The sequence below is a fragment of the Jaculus jaculus genome, chromosome 3, assembly GCF_020740685.1.
Source record: "Jaculus jaculus isolate mJacJac1 chromosome 3, mJacJac1.mat.Y.cur, whole genome shotgun sequence".
In the NCBI taxonomy this organism is placed as follows: domain Eukaryota; kingdom Metazoa; phylum Chordata; class Mammalia; order Rodentia; family Dipodidae; genus Jaculus; species Jaculus jaculus.
This window is the reverse complement of record NC_059104.1, coordinates 114656617-114670639: the sequence shown is the minus strand read 5'-3', so window position 1 is coordinate 114670639 and position 14023 is coordinate 114656617.

Genomic DNA, 14023 nt, shown 5'->3' with positions numbered 1-14023 from the left:
CAATCTGCTCCACTATAGGGAGGCAGTAGAAGGTTTCAGAGGTGGGGCCTGGTGGATGGATGCGAGGTTGAGGGAGGCGGCATGTCCTTGGAGGAGATTTTGGGAACAGAAACCCTTCCCTCTCTCCTCTCTCTTTGCTTCCGACTGTCAGAACATGAAGTGATTAAGTCTCCCCCTCATAGTGCTTGCACCCTGAAGTCCTTTGTCACCAAATCAATGGGTTCAAGTGAGTATGGACTAAAACTTCTCAAACTTTGAGCCCAGATGAATGAAATCACCTTATTAAAGTGATAGATCTCTGGTGTTTGCCACAGAGGCAATCACTTTTCCTGCTTCTCAAAGTCATGTGAGTATCTGCAACACTTCACACCTCCTGGTATCTTTTCCAGGGTGTTGAATGATTTATTCTACTCCAAGTAAATGAACTCTAACTTTTCTTTTTTAAAAATATTTTTATTTATTTATTTTAAGCTGAGAGACAGAGAGAAGTGAGATAGAAAGAGACAGAGACAATGCTCCAGAGCTACAAGACCCCCAGCCACTACAAATAAACTTCAGATTCATGTGCTACTTTGTGCATCTGGGTTTACAGGGGTAATGGGAAACTGAACCCAGGTTGTTAGACTTCGTAGGCAAGTGCCTTAACCGCTGACTCATTTCTCCAGCTCAAACTCTAACTTTTCATATGATCATTATGTTCCAGCCTCCTTAACCCGAGTGGCAGCATGGTCTTCTGGTTCCTGCCTGCACATGCTGCCAGGATGTGTGGCTGCTTTGAACATACTCACTTCCATCCTTATCAGGCCCAGCCAAACCCTATCTGGGTTATACTATAACTTAACCTTGTTAATAGCCTTGGGGCCATAAGATTGTATGGGGACTGATCTTGGGCAAGACAGGTTATTTTGCAGTAGGTAAACCTCCCATAAGTAAAAATTAATGTATGATTAAACCAAGATCACGCCTCCAGAAAACATGGAAATTTGTAATTGTAAACAGAAACTATCATTATCTTTCCTCTGAGGTGGTTTTGTGCAGTGATTCCCAAACCTCAAGGCAATGGAATGCATTGCCTTAAAGTGGAGACCTCTGTTTTTTATCTGTTTATACCTGATTTTCATTTTCTAAATTGTCATCCATCTGTTTGCACCTTCTGAATGCTGTGATTGATTTCTCATTACAAGACTTTCATTACTTACAGGAAGGGCCAGCGTCTACACTTACTGGTGGGCAGAGGCAGCATCACCAAGGTTTATCTCTGCTCCTGCCAGCTAGCAAATGGCAATGATCACATTACAGGAGTTCTATCTGATACAGCAAAGTGGTCACCTCTTCAGATATAAGACACGTCCCAAACCAAGGTGGACAATTCTCCAAAAATATGCTTGAAAATCACTTTAGGACTCAGATCCATCTTTCCACAGGAATAGAGAAATAAGTGAAGATCAGGTAAAGCCTGAATTCTCCCCCATGGGTATAAACATATGATGTACCCAAAATCTTGTTGGCTATTCTCTAAGTCCTTCTTCCTCTCTTTGAGCTGTAAGATCATCTGCATCTAACCTTATCATCCAAGTCAGTGCTTAGAACCCTATATTCAATCAAGCTTCAATTATGATCCTCAAATCTTTCTTTAATCTTAATGTCTTTTTCCATCCCCATTGCTATGATCTCATCAGGGCTGTGATCCTAGCTTTTTGTATGTTTGTTTGCTTATCTTGTTTTGTTTTTAAAATTCTATTTATTTATTTACTTATGGGAGAGAGAGAGAGAGAGAGAGAGAGAGAGAATGGGTGGACCAGGGCCTCTAGCCATTGCAAATGAACTCCAGATGTGTGTGTCATTTTGTGCATCTGACTTACGTGGGTTCTGGGGAATCAAACCTGGGTCCTTTGGCTTTGTAGGCAAGTGCCTTAAGTGCTAAGCCATCCCTCAATCCTACCTTGTTTTGTTTTGAGACAAGGTCTTGTCATTTAGCCCAGGCTGGCCTGTATCTCAAAACATTCGAGGTCATGCTCAACTACAGAGCTGGTTAGAGGACAACCTGGGGTACATGACACCCTCTCTTTCTCTTTAGGGGACCCTCAAAAAAATGACACCACCACCACAACAAAACAAGAAATAAAAACATGAGCCCCTGCTCTTGGGAGCTCAATCTAGATGGGAATAACAACAAGTAATCAAAAGCCACTGAGAGAGTCCCTTGATATAGGCCTGTCAAGGGTGCATGAGGTCCAAGGACAAGAGTAACTGCACTGACTTTCCTAGGAAACCTGGAAGCAACACAAGAGGAAGTGATATTTGAGTTGACTCATGAATGGTGACTGGAACTTCATGGAATGTTCCAAGGGGAAAGAGCCTTGCAAGTGGAGACTAGCATTTGCAAAGGCGAGAATGCATGGGCAGGGTTGGCACATTTGGAGAACTGCAAATGAATTCATGCGGCTGCAGGGCAGGGTGTGCCTGATAAGGCAGATCAGGGAGGCCTCAGCAGCCCATGGTTATTAGTACCTTTCTCTTTGCTAGTATAGAATACCCAACAGCAAGCAACTTAAGAGAGGAACAGTTGATTTTGGCTCACAGTATGAGGGTATGTACCCTCATGGTCTGGAAGGCATGGAGTGGCTCTTGCCTGTGGCAGCAGGAGGGTGAGGTTGCTTGTTCACATCTGAGTAGGTCAGAAAGCAGAGACCAGACTGTAAACCTCCAGGCTTGGCCCCCGGAGATCCACTTCCTCCAGCTATGCCCTCTAACCTTCCAAACAGCACCACCCCCTCCCCTGGGAACCAAGTATTCAAACATATGGGGAACATTTTACAACCCAAAGACAGCACTAGGTAAGAAGTTTCCACTTTATTTTCTATAAATACCTATTACAGAGTTAAGCATTCTGAGGCCGAGGAGATGGCTCAGTGTTGTGAGTGCTCTCTAAGCAAGTGTGAGGACATGAGTTTAGCTCCCCAGCACCACATAAAAGCTGGAGAGGCAGATACAGGGCATGCCTGGGTTTGCTGGCTAGCTGCTCTAACTGAATCAATGTCCAAGTGAGACACCCTGTCTCAGAACAAAACAAAAAAGGGTAGAGAGCAAATGAGAAAGACACCTTATGTCTAGCTCTGGTTTCCATACTCATGCACACACATGTGCATAGATTCTTGCACATACATATGCCCACACATACACATATCACACCACACACACACACACACCAAAAAAAAGACCTCTGGTTTATTTATTTTTATATCACCTCTGGCATCTAGTACCATGGTGGATACATAGTAGGTCTTCTGTGTTTTATATTTTAAATGATTTTTTTTTTAAATGTGTGTGTATGGTGCTGGGACTTCGGCCTAGGGCCTTGTGTGTGCTAGGCAAATGCTCTACAACTGAACTATGCCCCCAGCCCTTAAATGACTTTTAAAATAGTTTTTGTTCTCTTCAAATCATAAAAATCTGGCAAAATGTAGCTTAAAACTGAAAGTTAAGTTTAATAAAATCTGCAAGCAAACTTCTTACATTTTATTACATTTCCACTATCATTTTAATACAAAAACAAATCCAGATACACAAGAAAAGGAGCTATTACTTTCTCCTTTAATTTTAAGTTTCTGTACTGTTTAAACACTGAAGAAATAAGTTTGTATATTTTTCCAATTTAAAAAGAGTTTATGTTTTGTTAATTTAGAAAAGCAAACAAAGCCCTAAATATTGAAGCTCTACAAATAACTCCCTTATGGTTTCCATCCCCTGAGAGTTGTTGCACAGTGAATTAGTTCACTGCAAACCCACTAGCAATGTTTCACTCCATTATAGATTTCTTTGGTAGGACAAATTTGATTTTTCCCTCTTAAACAATGAGTGGTTTATTTTAAAGTAGGTGAAAGGTAATGTGGAGGGGCCGGGGAAGGGAGGGGAGCCCCAGCTTCACAGATGTATGGTTTAAAGTTTGCCAAGTACTTAGTGGAGGGTTGTGCTAACTTCAAACAGTTGGAAGGGCTAATGTAACCTGAGAACCCGAGAGTCTTGTCTCCCTTTCAGCTCTTACCACAGTCCCCTGCACACCATCAGCACCAAGAGCAGGATTTCAGAGGTCACAGTCCCCAGTGGACAGCACATGAACACAGGAGGAGAAAATGGGTGATTACGTTTCCCTTCAGTTGCATGTTCTGTGCTGGATTTTGCAAACAGCTTGCACTGTCCTTGAGAAAGAACTTTGCGTTCTCTGAGAGTCTGTGTTCTCAATTAGTTTGTTGCTAAAGTCAAGCAGTGATGGTGTACAGAGTTACCATTTCTGGGTAGGCTGAACAGGCAATTGAACATCTTATGTGTTCATAAGCAAAACAAATACAATGTTGGTGATAATTCTGCATGACTTGTCACTTGTTAATAAAGCACTCAAGCCTTTGCCTTTTGCGGCAGGCATGGTGGCACAGGCTTGTCATTCCAGCACTGAGGTAGAAGGATTGCGTGTTTGTGGCTAGCCTGAGCTATACAGTGAGACCCTGTTTCCAAAAATCAAATTAAGACAATAACAAAAGGTGGGAAGAAGCTGGGCATGGTGGCACACACCTTTAATCCCAGAAGTAGGAAGATCACTGTGAATTCAAAGCCACCCTGAAACTACATAGTGTGAATTCCAGATCAGCTTGGGCAATAGTGAGACCTTACCTTGAGAACAAAAAATTAAAATAAAATAAAAAATTCCCTGGGTTTGAAGTATCTTTTCTAAGCAACCCACTCTGGTACCGTTTTTCCAGAACAGATCTCAGAGCAAGGGTGTTTCAAAACAGACAGTTCCATTCTTTGAGACTTTTCTTGGAGGGTACTATTTGCCTCAGCCTGCCCCAGATCTCTGGTAGAGGGCAGGGTAGGCTGGGGGCCTTTGGCTGGTACCCTGCAGAATTCCACCATAGAAAAGCTCTGGGCAAGGGGTAAATTGGGACCATCCTCTGGGGACAGGAACCTGTCTTTCCTCCCAAAGGAAGGAAGGAGATATCTTCTTGTGGCATGTCATTTGGTTTGTTTGTTTTTGTTTTTCAAGGTAGGGTCTCACTCTAGCCCAGGCTGACCTGGAATTCACTCTGTAGTTTCAGGGTGGCCTTGAACTCACGATGATCCTCCTACCTCTGCCTCCTGAGTGCTGGGATTAAAGGCGTACACCATCATGCCTCTCATGGTGCGTCATTTTTGAAGTGGAAGTTTACCTGATGTTCCAGAAAGAAATGCTTTAGCCACCAACTGGCTTCCTGGGGCTCAAAGCCAAATGCAGAGCTCCATTTTTTTTTTCTTTTAGGCAGAGTCTCAGGCCCAGGTTGGCCTTGAACTAGACATATATCTGAGGATGACCTTGAACTTCTGATTCTCCTTTCTCCACTTCCCCAGTGCTGGGATTATAGGCATGAGACACACACCTGGCCCAAAGCTTAGTTCTTTTAGTTTAAATACAAACACTACCTAGTAGAAAATAATTTGCTACTCTGAGCCAACAAAGTTAGAATGAGGCCTTATTTATTCTGAATACAAGGCTGAATAAAATGGAAGAAAAAGTACTGGAGTACTGTGATCTTGGCAGCAGAGGGAAAAGAAAGAGGCTGGTTTAAAATCAATAATAAGAGCCTGGCATGTGGCACACACCTGTAATTCTAGCACTTGGAGACTGACAGAGGAAGATTGCCATGAGTTTGAGGCCAACATGGGCTATGGAGCAAGACCTTGTCTCAGCAAAAGCAAACCAAACCAAACAACCACCACCACAACAGATGCCAAAGCCAAAAACAATAATAAAGAAGTTAGACATGGTAGGACATGCTTGAAACCCTAGCATTTGGGAGACCTAAACAGGAACATTGCATGAGTTTGAGGCTAGCTTGAGCTACATAGCAAGACCCTGTTTCAAAAAAAAAAACCCCACAGGCTAGCCTGGGCTACATGGAGACCCTACCTTGAAAAAAACCAACCAACCAGACAAACAAACAAAGGCTGAGGATATAGTCATTTCACACAGAGAGGAAAAAAAGGAAAAGGATGGAGAGTTAAGACAAATGTTTGCTATCTCCTTCCTTCCTTCCTTCTTCCCTCCCTCCCTCCCTTTTTCTTTCTTTCTTTCTTTCTTTCTTTCTTTCTTTCTTTCTTTCTTTCTTCTTTCTTTCTTTCCTTATATCTCACCTTCCCTCCACCCCTTCTCTTTCCTGCCTTCAATTTAAATTTTTTGAGAGAAGGTCTTATTATGTAGCCGCAGCTAGCTGGAGCAAACTATGATAAAAGCAGTTGGCCTTATGGGCTGGAGAAATGGCTTAGTGATTAAGTGCTTGCCTGCGAAGCCTAAGGACCCCAGTTTGAGGTTCTATTCCCAGGACCCTGTAAGCCAGATGCACAGGGTGGTACATGCATCTGGAGTTCATTTGCAGTGGCTGGAAGCCCTGGCGCACCCATTCTCTCTATCTGCCTCTTTCTCTCTCTGTCTGTCGCTCTCAAATAAATCAATAAAAATAAACAAAAAAAAAGTTTAAATAAAAAAAAAGAAGTTGGCCTTAAACTTTGGGTGAACAGGCAGCCTCTGCCTCTTGCATGCTGGCATGACAGGTATATGCTACCCTGCACAGAGAAGGTTTCATTTTTAATAGAGGCGATAGCATGTTCATTCTGCAAGCAACTCCTGAGTGTTCTCCACACAAAGACTAGTTCACTATTTTATATCAGAGGGAAAAAAAGCCCAACACTAGAGAAATGCATGTCTAAATTTTCCCAGTGGTTCTGTTCTCAATGTCGAATTGGAGGACAAATCTCTTAAGTGTTAGCGATAAAACACAGGACCTCATTCGTGCTAGGAAAGTGAGCTACTATTAAGCAACATCTCTAGTCTGTTTTCTACCAAAAAAGTATCAAAGGAACATGGTAGATTAAAGTAACCACCCCGAATGTTCCTCTGGCATCTTTCAAGATGGCTGTTCAGAGGGCCTGGAGAAGCTGTCCTGTTGCAGGGGTAGATCAGTGAGGTCAGCTGAAGCTGCAGACATTCTCTGAGGCTCCCTTATCTGCCTTACCTGGATTTAGGGAAGATGATATCTATGCCAGCCGGAGATTGCCACAGGACGCCACATATTCTGAGAGATGTTATCTGAGAGGCTCTGTGCCTAAGGAGAATGAGCCTTTGTTCTGCCTTTCCTTCTTCAAACTCCCACCACCGCTGGGGGCCTCGAGCTCCTGTTTCTTCTTGGAAATTTCAGTTTATGTCCTCTATGAACATGTGTATGCTAATAACATTCTGCTGTTTTTCTCCTAATGTATTAGTAGTTTAGCAGATTCAATGCTTTTTCAGGGGGAGGGTAGCACAAGGGAAGTGCCAGAGAGTGAGCCCAGGATCTCGTGCATGTTAAGTGCATGCTTTATTATTGCTTGACACCACACTCAGTTACTGATTTTTTTTAAACACTGGCGATGGACCCCAGAAGTTTGCACATGGTAGACTAGTACTGTCCCGCTGAGCTACAATCCCTGCCCGAGAGCTGTTTTAATCAAAGTTGAAAAAAAGAATCAAGAGTCGGATAACCTTTTATGATATATAAAAACTGCATGAAATTCAAATTTCAGTATCTGCATTCAAAGTTGTATCAGACCATAGGCATGCCTGTCCATTTAGGTTCTGTCCACAGAAACTCTCTGCCCAGAGGGGAAGAATGAGACTAGTCTATGCCTACAGTGCCAGCATTGGGAGGCAGAGGTAGGAGGAAAATGAATTTGAGCCCAGCTTGGACTCCAAATTGAGAGCTTGCCTCACAAAAAGCAAAAACAAAATAAAGAAGCCCAGAATGAGAGAGGTGAGTAGTTGCATCAGAGCTTTTATCCCAGTCCCACAGAGCTGAAAGTCTTTACTGTTTGATCCTTTACAGAAGGTAGAACAGGGGCTGGGGAGAGGGCTGAGCCATTAAAGGTGCTTGCTTTCAAATCTTGATGCCTGGGGTTCACTTCCATGGTACTCTTGTAAAGCCAGATGCACAAAGTGGCACATATCTCTGCAGTTTGTTTGCAGTGGCAGGACACCCTGGTATATCTCTCTTAAATAAATAAATAATAAAATATTTTTTAAAAGGTCCATCAGGGCTGGAGAGATGGCTTAGTGGTTAAGCGCTTGCCTGTGAAGCCTAAGGACCCCGGTTCGAGGCACAGTTCCCCAGTTCCCACGTTAGCCAGATACACAAGGGGGCGCACGCGTCTGGAGTTCGTTTGCAGAAGCTGGAAGCCCTGGAGCGCCCATTCTCTCTCTCTCCCTCTATCTGTCTTTGTCTCTGTGTCTGTCGCTCTCAAATAAATAAATAAAACATTAAAAAAAAATTTTTTTTAAACAAAAAAGGTCCATCAGCTGGGCATGGTGGCGTACACCATTAATCCCAGCACTCGGGAGGCAGAGGTAGAAGGATCACCATAAGTTTGAGGCCACCCTGAAACTACATAGAGAATTTCAGGTCAGCCTGATCTAAAGTGAGATACTACCTCGAAAAACATTTAAAAAAAAAAGGTCCATCAGCTCTTGGTATACAACACTGCTTCTCAAATTGCATTCTATAAAATATAGATGCTTATGTAAAAAAGGCTTCCATAGACAACCAGTATTTATTTTAATTTTCAAATATATATATATTTAGAGAGAGAGAGAGATTTTATTTATTTATTAGACAGAGAGAGAGAGAGAGAAAGAGAGAGAGATAGAGTTGGGGGGGGGGAAGGGAAGGAGACAATGGGCATGCCAGGGCCTCTAACCACTGCAAACAATCTCCAGATGTATGTGCCACCATGTGCATCTGGCTTAGGTGGGACCTGGAGAATCAAACCTGGGACCTTAGGCTTCACAGGCATGCACCTTCACTGCTAAGCCATCTCTCCAGCCCTCAAAACTATTATTATATTTATTTGCACATGTGTGTATGTCTGTGTGCATGTGCATGGGTACACTAGGGCCTCTTATCCCTGCAAATAATCTTTATGTGGCTACTGAGAAATTCAATCCAGGCCACCAGGCTTTGCAAACAAGCACCTATAATAGTTGAACCATCTCCCCAGCCCCAGAATTTGTTACTATTATTACTATTAGCACTTTTTTGTTTGTTTTGAGAGATGCTCTCACTCTGTAGCCCAGGCTGTCCTGAACTCACTATTTTGACTAGTCTGGCCTTGGACTCATGGTAATCCACGTACCTGAGTCTCCTTAGTGCTGGAATATAGGTGTGAGTCACCATATCCAGCTTTATTCTTTGGATATTTTTGGACAGGGTCTCATCATGTAGACCTGGCTAGTAACATATACCAGGTGAGCCTTGAACTCAGGTGGTGATCCCACCTCTGCCTCTTGAGTTCTGGTATTACAGGTGTGTACCACCACACCTGGCTCAGACTGTGTATATTATTGTGTGCACTGGCCTTTAAAGGATATGAGCAGTCCTGTAGTCAATCAGTCCTGTTTATTTTAAAATATTTTTATTTATTTGCAAGCAGAGAGAAATAGAGAGAAGAAAGTCCAAGAGAATGGGTGTGCCAGGGCCTCTAGCCACTGCAAATAAACTCCAGGTGCATGTGCCACTTTGTGCATCTGGCTTTATGTGAGTACTGGGGAATTGAACCCAGGTCATCAGGCTTTGCAGGCAAGAGCCTTAAACACTGAGCTATCTCTCCATCTCTTAAAGCTATTTTTATTTATTTTACTTTATTTTTTGTTTTTTTGAGGTAGGGTCTCACTCTAGCTCAGGCTGACCTGGAATTCACTATGTCATCTCAGGGTGGCCTTGAACTCACGGCGATCCTCCTACCTCTGCCTCCTTAGTGCTGGGATTAAAAGCGTGCACCATCATACCCAGCTTTTAAAGTTATTTTTAAAAGTTTATTTGGCCTCAGCACAATCTCCCTTCTCTTGCTTCTCTTTTACACAATGCCTATACACACCCATGGGACTAAGAAGAGCTCTTGCCTGGAGCAGGGACTTCCTTCCAGGTGAGAGGTATTTTCAAGCAAGGTTTGACGTGTTTTTACAGGACTCCTTCAGTTTCTAAGGAATGTTAGAAATCATTTTGCCCATCTGTCTTTTCATAGATTGGGAGATGGAGGTTGATAATGGTCATGTCAATGGCTGTTATTTCTTCAGCCCAGGATGCTTTTTCACTTTATAGCCATCTAGCTTAACCTTGTGCCTCCCTCATGTATTTGCTCAGATGTCAACTTCCAGAAGTGAGAGCTTCCTTGCTATAACCCTAAAGAAAATTGACACCCCTTTCCTCACTCCTCATACACACCTCCTGCATAGTTTTCTTTATAACACTTATCACTTATACATCCTACACAATAGATTTCCAAAAACATTTGCTCTCACTCCTCATTGGAATGTAGGCTCTCAGGAGGATTCGTCTGTTGTGTTCACTGTCGAATCACGAGGCCAAGAATAACAAATGACTCCTGTGTACCCTTTAGGGATTGTCATATGTGCTGGAAGCTGAGGTGGATCTGTTGCCAGACCTATTACATCCTGTAATGGATGCCTATTAGGTAAGAGGATGAACGTGAGGTGTCAGCAACATGAATGTTTGGATTCAAGCTCTTTCTCTCTCTCTTTTCTTTTTGGATGGTGCTGGAGAGCTAACCCAGAGTCTAGGGTAGGCCAGCATGTGCTTTGCTCTGTTAGTGAGTTTTCCTCCCTACCCTGGATTCAGAGTCTGACCCTGGCCTTTGGTAGCTATTGCAGTTTGGTCCAGGTTTGATGCAGATACACATAACACTAAAAAGGCATTATTTTATTTTTATTACTCTTTTGCAATGGAGAATCCCAGGTTAGTAGGACAAGACTACAGACAACAGGGTCTCAGGATCCATGTTTCCATGGATCTTCTCCATGTTCCTGAAAGGAGGTTTTCCACAACCCAGATTTTTTCCTGGCTGTGTGAGCTCACAACTGTGTTAATGGCTGATGAAGACTCCAGGGAAAGAGTTTTAGGGTCTCCTTCTTATTTTTTGTTTTGTTTGCTTCTGTTTATTTGCTTATTATTATCACTCTTATCTTTATTTTTTTTTCTTAGTTTTAGTTTTTCAAGATAGTGTCTCATTCTAGCTCAGGCTGACCTGTAATTCACTATGTAGTCTCAGGCTGGCCTCGAACTCACAGTGATTATCTTACCTCTGCCTCACAAGTATTGGATTTAAAAGCATGTACCACCACACTCCAGTTAATATTTTTACCTTTTTAAAAATATTTATTTTTAGTTTTATTTATTTATTTGACAGAGAGAAAGAGGTAAAGAGAGTGAATGGGCACACCTCGGTCTCCAGCCACTGCAAACAAACTCCAGATGCATGTACCACCTGTGCATCTGGCTAACATGGGTTCTGGGGAATAGAATCTGGGTCCTTTGGCTTTTCAGGCAAACATCTTAACCACTAAGCATACCTCCAGCCCTATTTTTACTTTTTAAAGGCAGGATCTCATGTAGCCCAAGCTGGTCTTGGATTCCTTGCCTCTATCTCCAAAATGCTAGGATTGTAGGCTTGCAACACCATGTCTGGCTTGCTACTTGACCATTACTGAGTACTCTTATATAGATGATTAGAAAATTGCTCAGAGTGCCATTTAATTACATTATGTGATATATTTAACTATATGCCATTTATTTATAATCACATAGAATGTGTTTTCGTGTGTGTCTTAAAGTGTTGCCCTAGCCAGCACAGAGGTGGATGGATCCTTCCCTCACTCAGCAACTTCAGCTTAGGTGTGGAGGCTGCTGACGCCACGCACCCCAAAGGATAGGGAACGGTTATTCATTGCATACAGAGGTGTTGTAGGGAGCACAGCAGTGCTCGGAGAATGAATGGAGAAAGGGAGTCTGGCTTGACTTCTGTCGGGACGATGGCCAGGTTCTATGGGACCAGGGCTTACACGATTGAATTTCACTGCAGTGAAAAGGAGTTCATTGCCAGGGTTTCTTATCAGCCTGCCCACCAATGGAGCAGGAGGAGAATCATCAAGATCTAAAGCTTTCTAAGCATAGAAAATGGAGTCAGACTTAGTCAAATGACTTTCAGGTATTTACCCAAAGGACTCCAGGTCTATATGTTACAGAGATACTTGCCCATTCTTATTTCAGCTTACTTCAGCACTGTTCACTATAGCTAAGTTATGGATCTGACCTATGTGCCCATCAATAGAGGAATGAATGTGTATCTTATATATGGAATTGTATGCAGCCATGAATAGAATGGAATTGTGGGCTGGAGAGATGTCTTAGTGGTTAAGACACTTGCCTGGGAAGCCTAAGGACTCACATTGGAGTCTCCAGCTCCCACATAAGCCAGACAGAAGGTGACAAAGGTGTGCAAGGTTGAACATGCTCACTAGGTGGCACTAGGCATCTGTAGTTTGATTACAATGGCTGGAGGTCCTGGGCATCGCAATTCTATCACTGTCTCTGTTTCTCTCTCATAAAAAAGGCCAGTCTGTTGGGCTTGCCTCAAGCAATAACAAAAAAAGAAAGGAATCATGTTATTTGCTACTGGAGTTTAACTATATGAAGCAGATTAAGTCAGTCTCAGAGAGACAAACATTGCATGTTTTATTTCATTTGTAGATCCTAGATTTTTGCTTTTTTTGTTTTTTCAGTTTTTTTTTTTTAAAGGCAAGATCTCACTCTAGCCAAGGGTGGCCTGGAACTCACTGTGTAGCCCCAGGCTAGCCTTTAACTCACAGCGATCCTCCTACTTCAGCCTTCTGAGTGCTGACACTAAAGGCGTACACCACCACGCCCAGCAGATCCTGGATTTTATAAGAACACACAAACCATAAAGGACATCTGACATGAAAGCGGAGGAGAAACTGTCTAGGGGAATGAGGCAGACCGATAGGAGAGAAAGGAGAGAGTGATGGTATTTGGGGGAACATGGGCAAAGTACATGACACACTTGTAAAAAATGTCTTAATGAACTCCAGTATGGTGTACAATGAATATCACCAATAAAAACAAGTCAGACTGTAATCAGAATAAAAGACTTGGAAAGTCTCACGTTTGGGCTGGGGCTGTAGCTCAGTGCTGCAGCTCTTGCCCAGCACGTACAAAGCCCTAGTTCTGAGCCCTAGCATAGCAACAAAACATTCAAACTTTCTAAAACGTTCCTGTTACACGTTATTTTCTTCCTGCTACTCAGTGGCAAAAGTAAAACACTTAAGCACATTTTATTTTTATTATTTAATTTACTTATTTATTTGAGAGAGAGAGACAGACAGAGAGACAGGGAGAGAGAATGGCTACACACCAGGGCCTCCTGCCACTGCAAAACCTCCAGACACATGCAGCACTTTATGCATCTGGCTTTATGTTGGTACTGGAAAATCTAACCCAGGCCATCATCAGGCTTTGTAAGCAAGTACTTTTAACCACTGAGCCATCTCTCCAGCCTCTTCAGCACATTCTAACAATTACTTGATGGTCTTAGAAATGTTAAGGACTGAGGAGAGAGTACTTGCAGTGATGTAAAGTGGGTACCACCACCCTAAGGGGCTGTCAAGGCAGCTTATTTCAGAAGCTGCTTTAAACAGTATGCAATCTGTCAGCTTGTCTCCATTGGAAGAGAAGTTTCACTTTATTAAATGGGTGAACAAAGCTGGAAGTGATGGAGGATCATGCTTATAACCCCAGCACTCAGGAAGCAGAGGCAGAAGGATCACTCAACTTTAAGGTTATCCTAGGCTGAATAGTAAGTTCTAGTACAAATGAACAAGCAAACCATGCTTTTTAGTTTTGCCTTCAAAGCTTGAAGCATCTTAACTAAGCCATGTGCTGAGGATTAGACTCTTACTGTGGGGATTCCCCGTCCTCAGCTGGAATGCAAGTCACAAAGGACATGAGGCTTTTGATACTGTCTGTGTCCATTGTTTACTGTTAAATAGCACACATGACACAAGTGCTGGACGGTTGGATGGTGACTGGATGGTTGGATGGATGGATTGTTGATGGATGGATAGCGAGTAGATGGTGGATAGATGATGGATGCA